This window comes from Desmodus rotundus, chromosome 6 (assembly GCF_022682495.2).
Source record: "Desmodus rotundus isolate HL8 chromosome 6, HLdesRot8A.1, whole genome shotgun sequence".
Classification (NCBI taxonomy): domain Eukaryota; kingdom Metazoa; phylum Chordata; class Mammalia; order Chiroptera; family Phyllostomidae; genus Desmodus; species Desmodus rotundus.
The window spans coordinates 127,021,504-127,036,435 of NC_071392.1; the positions used below are offsets into that span (position 1 = coordinate 127,021,504).

General features: G+C 35.4%; 1 protein-coding gene and 1 pseudogene across 1 annotated transcript in view; both read left to right on the forward strand.

Moving 5' to 3' along the window:
- The window catches only part of MACROD2 (mono-ADP ribosylhydrolase 2), a 2,068,729-nt gene that overhangs the window by 290,852 nt on the left and 1,762,945 nt on the right, over window positions 1-14,932 (forward strand). The window lies entirely within an intron of this gene.
- The window catches only part of LOC128781197 (casein kinase II subunit alpha' pseudogene), a 92,042-nt pseudogene that overhangs the window by 75,280 nt on the left and 1,830 nt on the right, over window positions 1-14,932 (forward strand).

Sequence of the window (14,932 nt, forward strand, 5' to 3'; positions counted from 1 at the left end):
GTGATGAAAGTATTCTGGAATTAGTGGTGATGGTGGTACAACTTTGTGGATATAAAAACCACAGAATTGTGTACTTTATTACACTGAATGTTATTGTACGTGACTTATATTTCAATAAAAATGTAATAGACATTATATTTTAATATATATAATTTTATGAGACATAAGTATATTTTCCAGATAAAATATATTAATGAGTTACATTATTTATATATTTTTACAAATCTTTTTTGGGTTTGCTTAATGAGAATAATTGGATTCTCATGTCTGTTTCTGCATTCCATGTATTGCAATATATTGTTTTGGTTGAAATATGTAAGAAATGGCCTTACACAGATAGATTAGGAAAAGGAAGGGTATTATAATAGATTATTCAGATAATTGTGGATATTTTCCTCTGACATTATACATACAAAATTTGACATGTGATGATTCTTAAAGGTTAAAGTGTAACCTCAGATCTTCAAGTAATGTTGGCCAGCCTGCAGTTATTCAAAGCCAAGTCTGGCCTGGGAGGTTCAAGATGACTCACTCATATGGCTGACACTTGGAGCTGTCAGCTGGATGCTCAGCTGACCTGAATGCCTCAGTTTTCCTCTGCATGGCCTCTCCATGTGACTGGGGCTTTTCACTGCATGGTTGCTGGATTCTAAAAGGAAGTTTTTCTTGTGAGAAAGTAAAAGCTGCTGATCTCTTCAGGCCCAACCTCAGAAGTTAAAGTGTTACTTTGCCTACGTCTGGTTAGAGAAAGTTGCAGGGTAGGTCCAGATTTAAGGGCTGGAGAATTAGTCTCCACTTCCTGAGGAGGGAAGGGGGACAAAAATTTGCAGCTATCTATTCTTTACTATATGGCCTTTTCTGAAACCTGGAATGTCATGCTTGTGAGAGCTTGGTCTATAATGTGATTATTATTTTCTATAGTGTTGCAACTTCTACTTTTCAAAGTAACATTATCTTAGTTGTATACTTTTGTTTGAATTATTGAAAATATATTATCAATTGCAATATGTTTAATGCAATGAGAATTGAGTGTCCTATGGCTTTTTATTATCTGCCCATCCACCTCTTTTTTAATTTGTTACATTATTGTTCAGTTTTGTTCTTTATATTCAATTGCTTAAGAACAGTTTCGTTCAGTGTTTTATTACACATAAAAATGTATAATATATATAGAATACTGTCTGCTTTAGTGTCAGTCTGTTGTTTCTAAATTACATATCTTTATTTCCTCTCAGTGTTTATTCTGTAAAAGTGCCCTGGTCAGCTATCAGAAGTAGTTACAGGATGGTATACCAGGGCTTAATTCATGTAGTCACTTAATTATTTTCTCCTTTGGAAAGAATTAAGCCCACAAAAACAGTAAATAAAAAATGTGTTTCTTAATGTGGACAGAAACAGCAACAAAATTTTTTAACTTGCTATAATTTTCAAATTGCTTTTCACATGTCCTAAAGTTAAAGTGCTAATGAAATGCCTTTCAAGTTTTCTTTTAGTTTCTCCAGGAAATGTAATATTTTATGCAGGCCCAGGTTAGAAATCCTGATTTGTTATTATGCATTTATGTAATTTGGAAATTTTGATAGCTATATCAAAGCATGCTAAAAGCATCTTTCTTTTAGCTGCCCTTAGAAGTTGCTTCTAGACATCTGCTCTGAAATTGCTTTCTGAAAGCCTTATTCATGCTGTATAGAAAATTAAGCTTTTTTTCTGTAGCAAAATGGCAAAGTGTCTGTAGATTGTTAATAGGGGTGTTAGGTTGGACATGCCTGCTGCTATTGATCATGGGTAAGTAATACACTGTGCTTTCTCAAAAGAACAGTACAGAAAAACTGAAGTTTAACAGCTCAGTAAACTGAAAATCTTTTTTAAAAGTATTTATTTCTTTATTTATTTTAGGGAGAGGGGAGGGGAGGGAGAAAGAGAGGGAGAGAAACATCAATGTGTGGTTGTCTCTTGCACGCCCCCTACTGGGGACCTGGCCTGCAATGCAGACAAGTGCCCTGATTGGGAATAGAACCCATGACCCTTTGGTTTGCAGGCCAGCACTCCATCCACTGAGCCACACCAGCCAGGGCTAAACTGAAAATCTTAATGTTAAATTTACTTCAAAGTATTTGGCAGAAAGACATTATAAAACTTGGAACCTAGTGTACAAAATTTCTCTAGAGCATTGCTGTCAACTCTAAGTACTGGGACTACCAAAGCATAACTAGTCACCATTACCATTTGCTATAACAAATTGCCTTATCAGGGTATAATGAATGTCTCTCAGAAACACTCTGGATATTTTAGTCACATCTGAAAACCCAGAATATGGATTTTAAGAATTTTTTTTGAGAGGAAGATACAGAATTATGAGGCATTTCAGCTAAATTTTTTACCGGCTACTAAATTCTCATTAACATGAGATTCAGATTTGATCTGAGCTAGAGTGTAACTACCACACCCTCTGTAGCTCATTGACTACAAAGGGAACAGCCGTTGTGATATACAGACTGTTCTAAATTGCATAATACTTTCTAAAAGCCTGTAGCAATTCCAGTGCATTTAAAAAAATTCTATGAGTGCATATTTCCTTTAGATCTACTTTGCCTACCTTGTTGCTTTCTGTGATCAGTTTAAGTTGATGGTCCATTTTGGAGAGTTTACATTTCAAAGAAAAACTGAGTTTTTTGTTATATAAATAACGTTGTAATGTTTTCATGGTTGATTGTGGGAAAGGTCATATCCTAGAGGAGAGGCTAGATTCCTCATTTTGACTTTATGTGTTAATTCTTATTCCAGTGCCTACATTAATTTTTACCTACTCCTTGCTTTTTTTTCATTTTTCAGTTCATGTCACCATGTTATAGTTTTTAAATCCAAACTACTTTAACCTTTTTTTGGCTCTCCTTTCTTTGTATTAATAGTGATTAGGTTTAATAGCACACCATTAGTCATTTACGTATTCTCTAATCATTTCATATTTTTATCCACTTATTCATACATTCCTTCTTTCATCCAATAAACATTTGTTCTGCTTTTCAATACAATTTGCAAGGCCCTATTCTTGTTTCTCCAGTGGAAATAAAGTTTTATTCAGTGTTTACCTTCAAAATGAGGCACATATTGAATAATAGCCATAATATAAGACACCCTGTGTAAAATAGTGCCACTGGAATTTATTTTGATTATTTCACAAAATAGACTTTATCCCATAAAAAACAAAGGTCACTTTTAGTGTGTTGATCAGGATAAAGACAGCATGGAAAATGGGAATTGAACTGGACATTAAAGAATGGACAGGTAAGGTTTTGCAAGGTGGAAAAGATGGTACAAGATGGCATTTCTTGTAGAAAGAACTAAGTTAGAAAACACAAGAGTGAGGAAGAATAGATTGAGTTTGGAAGATTTCAGATGATCTCTAGTTAAGTACAAGTATTAGTGATTTTTATTTTATTAAAAATATGTTGATATCTGTAGCTCCAGAATTCTGTCCTGACTTCTGATTTCACTTTGGATCCTGATATTTTAACATTAGTTTTCATCTGTGTCACTATTCTGTTCCATAAAAATTATTCACAATATTTTTAAAACTATTCAAAGACTACAACAAACTATTTTATGGCATCAGATTGCTTATTTATGGATTGATTGTGAAGGTGGTAAAAAATGTAAATTTAGAGAAGTCAAAAAATATTACAATTAATGTGTTATTTGGAACTTCATAGTAACCAAAGAAGCCCATTCTTTTTACTGTAATGTGGACACACCATTTCCCCTGGGGGGGAAAAAACATTATCAAAAAGAACTCTATTCAGTTACCTTGTAGGGTTCGCTTTTGAGTTAATGTGTCCTCAGTTTGCTTGTTGTTCACTCCATTAGGAAGATTTTTATTTTGAGGATGAGCATACCTCTTTAGTGGAAATGAAAAACAACAAACAAAATTGTATCTAGAGGAAGAAACACGTGAGGACTTATATCTCTCCTTTTCTCTCCTTTTGTCAATCCCATATTTCACAGGAAGGTAATATCATGCCTTTTGGTGATTTATGACATTATTGACCTACCATTGTCAATATCAGTGTGGTGATTGTTTCTGTTGAGAACAATAACAATTAGACTATCTCCTTCATCTCCCTACTCCACAAAGGCCAGTGATACTTGTCGATGAATTTTAGTGGCCCCTAAGGTCTTGCTTCATAGCATGTATCTCTTTGTACAATGAGGACTCCATCATGGGAAGAAGTTCTGAGATAGTGACCTTGTTATCCTATCACTGATGTCAAAAATAGAGACAAATCCTGCAGAAAAAAAAAAAAAGTGAAACAGTTCTGTAGAAATGGAATTTTCTACATAGAAAGTGTTAAAATGTTTTCTTTGTATATTAACTAACATTTTAAGTATATTTTATTGATTATGCTATTATGGTTGTCCCAATGTTTTTCTCCCCTATATCCCCCCCTCCGGCATCCTCCCTCCTTAGTCCATGCCCATGGGTTGTTCTTCTGTAAAGACACAACAGAGAAAGAAAAGTACAGGCCAATATCTCTGATGAACACAGATGCCAATCGTCAACAAAATAGTAGCGAACTGGATCTAGCAATACATTAAAAAGACCATACACCATGGTCAAGTGGGATTTGTTCCAGGGATGCAAGGATGGTACAATATTTGCAAATCAATAAACTTAATACATCATATAAACAAATGAAGGACAAAAATCACATGATTATTATGTAAATAGATGCTGAAAACCATTTGATAAAATCCAGCACCCATTTATGATAAAAACACTCAGCAAAATGGGAATAGAGGGAGCATTCCTCAAAATAATAAAGGGCATATACAAACGACCTACTGCCAACATCATACTCAATGGGCAAGAACTGAAAGTGTTTCCTTTAAGATCATGGACAAGATAAGGTGTCTGCTTTCGCCACTCTTGTTCAACATAGTACTGGAAGTTCTAGTCACTGTGATCAGGCAAGAAGAAGAAATAAAAGACATCCAAATGGTAAGGGAGGTAGGTAGTAAAATTGCCATTATTTGCAGACAACAGTATAGTGTACATAGAGAACCCTATAGAGTCCACCCAAAACTACTCAACCTAGTAAATGAATTCGGCAAAGTAGTAGGATACAAAGTCAATATTCAGAAATTGATGACATTTTTGTTTACCAACAATGAACTATCAGAAGCTATGAAAGAAGTACCATTTACTACAGCAACAACAACAATAACAAAAAGTACCTAGGAATAAATTTAACCAAGAAGGTAAAAGACCATACTCAGAAAACTATAGAACACTGGAGAAATTGAAGAAGATACAAATAAATGGAAGCATATACTGTGTTCTTGGACTAGAAGAATTAACATCATCAAATATTCATACTATCCTAAGCAATCTATAGTTTTAATGGAATTCCTATTAAAATACAAATATATTTCACAGATCTAGAACAAATACTCCAAAAATTTATATGGATCCAAAAAAAGACCCCAAATGGCCTCAGCAATCTTGAGAAAGAAAACAAAGTTGGAGGGATCACAATACCTGATATCAAACTACACTGTAAGGTCTCTGTAATCAAAACAGTCTGGTACTGCCATAAGAACAGACACATAGATCAACAGAAGAGAATAGAGAGCCCAGAAATAAACCCAAGTCTCTACGGCCAATTACCTTGTGACAAAGGGGGCACAAGCATACACTGGAGTAAAGATGGTCTCTTCAATAAGTGATGTTGGGAAAACTGGACTGGCACATCCAAAAGTATGAAACTAGACCACAACTTACACCATATAACAGAATAAACTCAAAATGGATAAAAGACTTAATTTAAACCACAATACTATAAAAATCCTAGCAGAAAACATAGGCAGTAAAATTTCAGATCTTACATAGTAATATTTTTGCTTATATATTTCATATGGCAAGGGAAAGAAAGAAAATAAATAAATAAATGGGACTGCATTGAATTTAAAAGCTTTTACACAGCGAAAAAGCCATCATCACAATGAAAAGAGTACTGACTGTATGAGACAACATATTTGTCAATGATACATTGGACAAGGGCTTAATCTCCAAATGTATAAAGAACTCATATGACTCAACACCAGGAAGACAAACAATCCAATTAAAAAATGGGCAAAGGACCTGAATAGACACTTGTCCAAGGAGGACACACAGATGTCCCACAGACAGATGAAAAAATGTTCAACATCACTAGCCGTCAGAGAGACCCTAATTAAAATCATAATGAGATATCACTTCACACCTGCCAAAATGGCAATCATTAATAAATCAACAAACAACAAGTGCTGGTGAGGTTGTGGAGAAAAGGGAACCCTAGTGCACTGTTGGTGGGAATGCAGACTCATGCAACCTCTGTGGAAAACAGTGTGGAATTTCCTCAAAAAGTTAAAAATGGAACTATGTTTTGTCCCATTAATTTCACTGGTGGGAATATACCCTAAGAATCCCAAAATGACAGTCCAAAAGACCATATGTACCCCTGTGTTCACAGCAGTGCTACTTACAATAGCCAAGAGTTGGAAACAGCTTAAGTGTCCATCAGTAGATGAGTGGATTAAAAAATATGGTACATTTACACCATGGAATAATACACAGCAGAAAAAAAAAGGAATTCCTACTTTTTGCTACAGCATGGATGGAACTGGAGACTATTATGCTAAGTGAAATAAGCCAGTCAGTGAAAGATAAATACCACATAATTTCACCTATAAGAATCTAATGAACACAATAAACTAACAAGCAAAATAGAATTAGAGGCACAGAATCATGGAATAGACTGATAGTGGTGGTAGGGGTGGAGAGAGGTTGGGACTGATTGAAAGATGTGAAGGGATCAGTCTAAGAACATACATGAAGGATGCAGAGACATTGACAATGGTGCTGGGACTGACTATGGAAGTGGGGGGCAGGCTGGGCATAGGGCAGGTGTCGGGAAAGTTGGGAAAACTAACAACATAAACAACAAAAAATAAAAAGATGAGAAAAAATTAAAAATAAATAAATAAAATCTTTAAGAAAACATACATATAGAGTGATGGATCAGAATAGAAAGCCTGGAAATAAACCCCATGCCTTTATAGTCAGTTAATATTTGACAAAGGAGTCAAAGCATACAATGGAGTAAAAATACTCTGTTGAATAAATGGTGTTGGTGAAATTGGATGGATACATGCAAACTCAAGATGAATTAATGAGTGAAATTTTTGTGTCACCCATAAAAATCCTGGAAGAAAACATAGGCAGTAAAATTTCAGACATTTTTCACAGCAATATTTTTTCTGATAAATCTTTTCAGCAAGGGAAACAAAAGAAAAAATAAACAAATGGGACTGCATCAAACTAAAAAGTTCTTGCACAGCAAAGGAAACCATCAACAAAATGAAAAAGACAACACACTGAATGGGAGAACAATTTGCTGGTACATATGATATGGGGTTAGTATCCACAATTTTTAATATCTTATAAAACTCAACACATACTCACACACAAACAAACAATCCAGTTAAAAAGGGCATAGGACCTGAATAGACCCTTCTCCAAAGAGGACATACAGATGGCCAAGAGGCATATGCAAAGAGCTTAAAGTCACTAATCACCAAAGAGATGCAAATTAAAATCACAATGACATATCATCTCACACCTGTTGGAATGGCTATCATCAATAAATCAGCAAACAGCAAGTGTTGGTGGGAATGCAGACTGGTGCAGCTACTATAGAAAGCAGTATGGAGTTACCTCAAAAAATTAAAAATGGAAATGCTTTATGACCCAGTGATTACACTTCTGGAAACTTATCCAAAGAAACCCAAAACACTAATTTGAAAGAATGTATGCCCCTCTAAGTTCATTGCAGTTATTTGTAATAGCCAAGATTTGGAAGCAGCCCAATTGTCCATCAGTAGAAGAGGATAAAAATGCTGTTCTATACTTATACAATGGAATACTACTGGGCCTTAAAAAAGAAGGAAATCTTACCATTTGAGCTAGCATGGATAGACCTGTAGAGCATTATGCTAAGTGAAATCCATGTGGTTTCACCTATATATGGAATCTAATAAACAAAATGTACTGAGAAGGAAAATAAAGACATGCTCATGGGTAGAGAACAGACTGACACCTGCTGGAGTGGGGGTTCTGGGTAGGCGGTGGAGAGATTGACTAAAAAAGAAAAAAATTATGGACACTGACAACAGTGTGGTGATTCTGGGGGCGGGGGTGGTGAGTGGGGTGGAGAGAGGTGGAGGAGGTTATATGGGGGATAAATGGTGATGGACGGACACTTGACTTGGATGATGAACACACAGTATGGTGTACAGATGATGTTTTGTAGAATTATGCACCTGAAACTTGTATAATTTTGTTAACCATTGTTACCCCAATAAATTCAATGAAAATGGAAAGAAAAAAAGTATGAACCATCTAGGAAAATAAACCTTAATTGATTCCAATAATTTAAAAATCACTGTCAATATTATAGAAGTTAAAACTATATATAATAATTCTGATATCTTCTATTAATACCATGTATTTCTGGAATAAATCTTTCTTTTCTATTTTTACCATCTCCATGCTTTAGTTTTCAATTATTTTCAGGTAGGTCTTATTCCTTAGAAAATGTGCTATTTTACATTATTTTTCATATAAAAATAAACATAAACAAAAACTACCATAGCTTTGTGGCATACAGTGGTACCTCATTACTAGCTGTAATTTGTTCCAGAACTTGTGTCGATTGCTAAAACCAAGGAGTAGTGAATGATGAAGCATGTTCTCTTGCGGTGCTGCCTTGTGACTCATACACGTTCTAGCAAGTGTGAAGTGCCCCGAGGAAGCGCTGAGTGATGTAACATTTTTTTCTCCTTAAAATGTGTTGAGTTTAGGGTTTGACGAGTTCTGAAGCCAACAAGTACCGAGGTATGACTGTAATAATTATTCTCCTCATATTCCTGCTAAGATTCTTGAGTTGCTATAAGCCAAACCCAAAGATCCATTATTAGAATGTTCCCCATGCCAGAATTTTATTACTAATATGTTGTTTATTTTTTTAAGATTTTATTTATTTATTTTTAGAGGGGAAGGGAGGGAGAAAGGGAGGGAGAGAAACATCAATGTGTGGTGGCCTCTTGCACGCCACCTACTGGGGATCTGGCCTGCAACCCAGGCATGTGCCTTGACTGGAAATGGAACCAGTGACCCTTTGCTTCGCAGATTGGTACTCAATCCACTGAGCTACACCATCCAGGGAGAGCTTGTATTTTTAATCATCTTTTGAATTATTGACTATTTTATGGTGTCTCATAACCGCAACTTCTATTTGTTTTGTATACTACATAGGGTAGATTTCATTTTCTGCCTCACTCTATTATATATAATGGCTTAGCTTTGAAATCTTTGCTTGATTTAGGGGACGTTAATTTGCTTTAACACATTACCATAAAAAATAGCTCAGGTTTGTATGGTCTTATAAAAACTTTATTTTGAAATGCTCTGAAAGGTTCTTTATTTGTAACTCTCAGTTTTGAAAATTTTTAAATCCCTCCAGGTATTCTTGTCACATGCCAGGACTTTAAGCAGATGCTCAGATTGACTCTGCTAATAGCAAGTGTTGGTGGGATATAAAAATATTAAAGTACATAAATCCATGTTTCAAAGCAATTGATAACTTACATTCCCACATTATTTTTCCAATATTTTACTCTTACTTCATGACATTTTTTTTACCTAAGTCTTCTAGCAGCTGTTTTGTTACTTAACCTCTAGCTAATTGTTGGTTTGTTTTTTTTTTTCTTTGCCTCAGCCTGACTCCATAGAGTGATGGATCTATTTCCAAAGGCTTGCCTGCAATTCTTAACTGAACCCCTAGAGTACTGTGTCCTATCTTATTCTTTTCAATTCCTCCCCAATGAGGCATGACCAAGACATTGTTGTATCCTTGAGAGGCAAGTTCTTGGAATGGAGTGGCAGATGGATATACAAGAATCACCAGTGCAGTACTAATGGAAATTCAACTCCAATTAAAATTTAAAGTTGTTTGCTTCCAAAAAGTCTAGAAACAATATGAATTAAATTGCTTCCCCTATTGGGATTTTATTCCTGCTAGTAAGCTGCTAGGCAAGGTAATGATGATGTCAGAGGAATTCAGGTTTAGGAAATTGATGATGATGGTGATGATGATGCTGATCATTGCAAACATTTATTCAACTCTTATTATATATTAAGGACTGAGCTAGGTCTTTTATGCAGTATGTGAACATCTGTTAGTTGCCTTTTGTGTCACTATATTAGTTTTATGTTACTGCATTAAGAAATTGCCACAAACTTAGTGGCTTAATACAACACACATTTATTGTCTTTGTTTCTGTGTATCAGGAGTCTGGGCACAACTTATCTGAGTCTTCTGCACTTCTCCTAACTCGCTCCTGTGGTTGGTAGACCAAGAGCTACATTTTTTGCTGGCTGTTGGCCCGAGGCCTCCCTCAGTTCCCAGAGGCCTCCTCAGTTCCTTACCATGACATGTTTCCCAGCATGGCCATTTCCTTCCTCACAGCCATTCCTGGGAAAGAGAACATCTCCGGAAGGATGAATACTAAATCTTATGTAACATATTCATATATACTAATGAATTATATCTCATCACCTTTTCCATATTCTATTGCTTAGAAGGAAGTGATAGGTCCTGCCCATACTCAAGAGAAGGACATTACACAAAGCTATGAACAGAAGTGGGTAGGAATCATGGGAATCAACTTGACAGTCCATACATCACAGGCAGAGATTGCTGTTTTTCCCCCAGTGTCTATCCTTTCATTTTTCCCCTACAAAAACAGAAAGTACCTTATTGTTAAGCGGATGTATGGTCACCTAAAATAAAGACTTCATTCCGGAGATTCCCTTGTAGTTAGGTATGTTCATGTGACTGAAGTCTGGGGGAGCAGCAAGATAAAAGAATCTGGAACCACCCTATCAGCCTTTGAAGATTCTCTACTCATGACTTCTTTGAGGGAACAATAAACTTTTATTTTGTTTAAGCCATTGTTATTTTTGGCTTTCTCTTGCAGCTGAACCTAATCTTAACTGATGTTCTTTTCTACCATCTATTTCCCCCTGTCCTCTTTCCAACAGCTTTGCATTTTCATTTTATGGTCTGTTTCCCCCCTCCCCCCCAAAGAACTTGAAATCACCCTTAGGTCCAACTTAAGCCAATCAGAATATACTGTCTTTTGGTGACATGGGTGGGAGAATGACTTATGCCAGTCTAATCAGAGTGAATCTCAAAATTTTCATCGAGAAATTATGGCAATACTTGTATATAGCAACAATTCTGACTAACTGTATTTTCCATTCCAGCCCCTGATACTATTCCAAGAAGAAACAGAATTCACCTCACTCTTGAGCCTATTGCTTGGCAGAGATGGCTCATGGGCCATTAAACAAACCAAAATGCTTTATAATAATGACTGATGTTTAGGAATTAGTCTAGAGGAAGCTTCCATGCTAGTCTTGTGATTAGCTATAGCCTGGAAATGACTCTGAGGGAATTTCTGTGTCTCTTTGAGTAAAACAGGATTAGTCGTAACTGACTCAAGTGGAAATGGTGGTCTCAGAGACATTCACGTGAGTGGCGAAAATTGATATCCCTGTGCTTGCGGATTGCATATATTCACATGTTAAAGTGATTCACCTTTCCTAAATTGGATATCATTCTTCACATCTATAATCTTTATTTTGAGGCAAAGTGTATTTGAATTTATTATTGGACTTACCAAAGTTACCAAATGAAAAATTACCAAGGTAATCTTACCAAATAAAAATTACCAAAGTAACTATTGCTTACTGTTGTAAATTGAATGATACAAAGGTGTGGCCGTGTGTTTAAAACAGATGCTTTTTCTCTCAGAAAATCTTCTGCCTCTCAGTGTTCCTTTCACTTACTTTTTCTTAAGGCTTATATTGATAAAATGTTCATTTTAAAAAATCACTCTATTCAATACTTCTCATAATCTTTATTTCAGTGATTGCAGGGTTTTAAAATATTTTTGGCCTAAACAAAGAATATTTTTTAAAATATAAAGTACATAAAATTGCCCAGCACCCTGGAGACAGATAGGAAGTAAGGATTCATTAGTCTTTCCCAGTAGGAACTTAAAGCTATGGTAAGGTATAGTGTGAAAGGCTTAAATAATTGAAATAGTGAAAAGAAAGTGCTAATCATTTACTCCATCTTTTTTAATCAGGCAGTTACACTATATATATATATATATATATATATATATTTATTTATATATATTTGTGTGTATACACTATGTATGTATATATTTGTATATATACATATACATACACACATGCATATGTATATGTATATGTATATGTAAAGTGAAGATGTATAAAGATTTTGAATGATCAAAGGAGTTTCTTAAATGGGAGGTGTGACTTAAGTTGGGTCTTGGACTAGACCAGGAAGAACAGAGAGAATTGGGGCTGCCTGAGAATTCTTGACATGAAACACAGAAACTGTCCCTAGATCTGGCTGAGCGTTGCTTCATCCCACCTGAGATCTAATGGGACAGAATCTCAAGACTGAGGAGGACAAGGTAGTTGTATTTTTAACAGGCTGTTTGGATAGTTCTTTCTGAAACTGGCATTTAAGAGTTTCTGGAAAAAAAAACCTCTTAAGATGGGCCTTGTTTTTATCATAGCTCCTGGAAAATTAATTTGGGAACACAATTTATGACACAAGAATTTTCAAAAATTCAATAAAAGGTCATATTCATATTGGTTGATATATTAGTTATATCCCTTAAAATTGTATTGTACATGAGTTGTTATTCTCTTAATTTTTCTTATGTTAATTGTCATTTATTTGTACAACTTTTATCAAGACAGTGAACAAGTTTAAGAGTCCACAGAAATAACCTTTCCTCAATCATTTGTTTGTTCATTTCTTTGATGAATATTGGATAAGGCTGGAGGCAAGGAATGACACAGTTAAGAGCAGAACATTCATTCAACCCTAGGGAGTTTTATTGGAGATGATATGAATTAAACACAAATAAACATAATATATGGAAGAAATAACAGAGGAGGGAAGGATTACTTTTAGATGGGTCTTTTAAAATAAGGTCAAAGGTGTTCCAGGCAGAAGATACAATATAAACAAAATTCTGGGTATTTATATTCAAATAAAACCTGAAATTGGATCTTAAAAATAATACACACACACATACACATATATATGTATGTATGTATAATGCTTTTGAGATGAAATGTTATTCTGCTTAATTTTGATGGAATGGTCATTAAATATACATTGTGAAAAAAAAGTGTGGCTTCCAAATGGAGAAAGACATGTTGTTTGTTTTACATCGTGAAAAATATGTGGTGAATGAGAGTCATATGGATTTGCAAATTTGATAAGAATTGCATGTTCACCCATAATATAGGGGAAACTTAGGAATGTATAAGTGAAATCAACATATTGAAAATTTGAAAGGCACACTGACCTGCCACGTATATCTCCTCACCTATCCATACCCTGTCAACTTTCCACATTAATACTGAATTCGTACTCCACTATTTTTGCAGAAAGATCACATACCATTGAACACCCTGAATAAATCTGTTTCTCAAATTTTGAGGGTGTATTTTTAATGCTTGCCTGAGCTTGCTTTACTTACTTACTTATTTTTACCTATTGTCTTACCTGTCTTAGGTTGGGTTCCCTAGAAACTGACCCTGAGATGGGATTTTTATGCAAGTGGTTTATTGAAATAATGCTCTCAAGAGAATCCTGTAAGAGAGGGAGGGAAGTAAGATAGGACAGGGGGAAGGGCTTGGTGAAGAGGTAGTTTTACCTGAATACTAGTCTTGGTCTAATTCTGCTGGGAGCTCTGGAGTATGAAGAGCAGCATCTCAGAGTTGTTTCATCTAGAGGCAAGAGGACTCAAATCTTATGTTTCTCTCTTTCATCATTCATTGAGTGCCTAAAGCTATTCTTGGCGGGAAGGCATAAATGCCCAGAGAGGCAGCTCCCAGAGACCGAACATTTCTCAGGAGAAGGGTACTCTTGTTAGCAGCCAATATTCACAGCAGCTGGGAAAAGGATAACTGCAGATAGAGGGAAATAGTTTTTAACTAGGGCAATTTTGTCCCTGAGAGACATTTAGCAATGTCTGGAGATAATTTTGATTGTCATGATTCAGGGGTGGAAGTGGTAATGGCTTTGCTACTGGCATCTAGTGGGTAGAAGCTAGGGATGCTTCTAAACCAATGCATAGAACAGCCCCTCTAGAACAAGGAATTGTCCAGTCAAAAATGTCAATAGTGCTAGGCTTGAGAAACCTTGGGGAAAACAATCTTAGCAGGGCAGAAAAAGTGACTACTATACCTTCCTTCCCATGTATGCATTAGGCTGCATTTGTAAACTGCAATAACAACAGGAGTCATTCTTGCTCGGACCATAAGAAGTAAAAAAAAAAAAAAGAAAAAAAGCAAAGCCCTCTTTTATCTGCCCATCCATACATCTATCCATCCATGTATTTATTCAGCAAGTTGATTTGTTAAGTAAATTTTGAACTCTTACTATGTACTAGGTAGTAGGCTTGGCGTGGGATGTAGGGACAAGTACAACATGGCTTCTGTTCTCAGGGGGCTCAGAAAATTAAATGGGAGAGATAAGAGCCTAGTGGTCTTCACAATTGTAAACACAGGTGGACTGTACTAACCAAAACAGAAATATTTCTATTATTTATCCAATATATATTATTTATTATTAAGTACCCATTATATACCAGGTGCTATTCTAGGCACTAGATATATAGCAGTGAACAATATGGAAAAAATTCTGTTATCAATGTATGTAGTTAATAATAATTCAAATTCAGAATTAATAATATTTTAGATAGATATAAGTACTAT